The sequence below is a fragment of the Chelonoidis abingdonii genome, chromosome 4, assembly GCF_003597395.2.
Source record: "Chelonoidis abingdonii isolate Lonesome George chromosome 4, CheloAbing_2.0, whole genome shotgun sequence".
Taxonomy (NCBI): Eukaryota; Metazoa; Chordata; order Testudines; family Testudinidae; genus Chelonoidis; species Chelonoidis abingdonii.
In genome coordinates this window covers 133,220,738-133,222,772 of record NC_133772.1, presented here as the reverse complement: position 1 = coordinate 133,222,772, position 2,035 = coordinate 133,220,738, and positions in this window count along the sequence as shown.

The window sequence follows — 2,035 nt, the reverse complement described above, 5'->3', positions numbered from 1 at the left end:
AATGTGAAAAGGACTGCAGTATCGCATGCAGCAGCAGGCGGCACTCGAGAGGTGAGTGCCTGGCCGTTATAACATCTCTTGGCAATTCAGTTTGAGACTGCAGGAAAGGCTGGTGATCTAAATAATGAAGCATTAAGGGCCGCAGCCCAGCAGCTGTAAGCATTCTGATCGCAAGCTTTGTGACATGGGAATGCTTTCCCCTCAACCTCTCGGTGTAAGTAGAATGATGTTAGGCAAATGCTTATGATCTCACTCATTCCAAATATGGACTTTTATTTTATTTTATTTTATTTTTTGAGTGGGAAGCATCTAAAAATAACCTGTCCCTTTAAGTGATGAGAGGGCATATATTCCAGTTGTGACTAAGGAAAGGTTTCTTCCACTCAAGTGAGGATGATTGCCCACTGATGACAGCCAGCTTTTTGGGTATGTTCAGACTACCCGCCCTATCAGAGGGTAGTGATCAATTTATCAGGGATCAATATATCGTGTCTCATCTAGACGCGATATATCGATCCCTGAACATGCTTCCCGTCGACTCCGGAACTCCACCAGAGCGAGCGGCGGTAGTGGAGTCGACAGGGGAGCCACAAACGTCAATCCCACGCCGTGAGAACAGGAGGTAAGTTGGAATAAGATACTTCGACTTCAGCTATGGTATTCCCATAGCTGAAGCTGCATATCTTACATCGACACCCGCCACAGTGTAGACCAAGCCTTTGTCTCTTTCTTCATGTGGTGGGGAGGCATAGCTCAGTGGTTTGAACATTGGCCTGCTAAACCCAGAGTTGTGAGCTCAGTCCTTGAGGAGGCCACTTAGGGATCTGGGACAAAAATTGGTCCTGCTGGTGAAGGCAGGGGGCTGGACTCAATGACTTGTCAAGGTCCCTTCCAGTTCTAGGAGATTGGTATATCTCCAATTATTAAAAAGATAATGGCTGAGGATGGATTAATAGCTAATCTGGTTAATTTCTATTCTTTCCCCACCCCACAAGATCCCTGCATGTATTGTAGCCAGTCAACATTCTTTGTACAAAATGACAGGGTTCCTGAAGAAAATAGAAAGAATTGTCATAAGCTTACAGGGACAAAGACCTTTAAATTCTGCTCATTTTCTTTCACAGTTAGGCCCTGGTGAAGAATATAGTTGATATCTAATTTCCTGTGTTCTCAGCATGACTCTGTGGGTGATACTTATGGGAATCATTAGGTCACAGAGGAGGGCTCTGAAGGTAGATCAATATTAATGGCCCTGGGGCATTTGCTGGGGCGTTTTGACAGTAAATTGGAAACATGGATAATATTTTCACCATTAAGCGAGCATCTAATCTTTTAATTCTCTGTCAGCAACAACTCCCCTCACGCGCCGCCCTTGAGAATTCAGCATCCCACAGAAAAGCATTCTTAAAGGTGAGGGCAAGTTAATTTCAAGAGGCGGTAAATGAAAAACAGAGGTCAAGCTCACAGTCAGGAATGGGAAAATTGGTCCCATTGTTACAGGAAGAAAAGAACATCAGAAGTCTTTTAGAAATGTCAAGAGTGGAGTATTGCTGTGTGCTCACTGCTGAGCAAGGGCAGTTTGAGGGAGGTTTGCTTCAAATACACCTCCTATACAAAAACTCAGAAATGTTTTCCAGGAAACTTTAAATATTGGCTAGAATAATCTTCTGATGAAAACACAGTCTTTATTTCTAGGAACACGCTACCTACTGCAGAGCAAGCATTACATGTTGCCGAATGGTTTTTAAATGGTTTTTAAATCCTCTGACTTTACCTTGAAGGTAAATGAAATGTTTGAACCTGAGCATTCATTTATATTTATAAGAGCCTGAGTCTGAAAACCTTTGTACTACTGAAGTCTATGGAATTACTGGTGAAAGGACCCTTATGTGAGGATGGGCTCACAGGATGAGGCTCCAAGTAATTGGGTACTGTGACAGACCCAGACCAGTGTGGTCCAGGAGTCTGGTCCTATTGGCATCCAGCGGGGGTGGGCGGGCAAAGCCCGCCCATTTCTAAAGGACCTTCCCCCAGC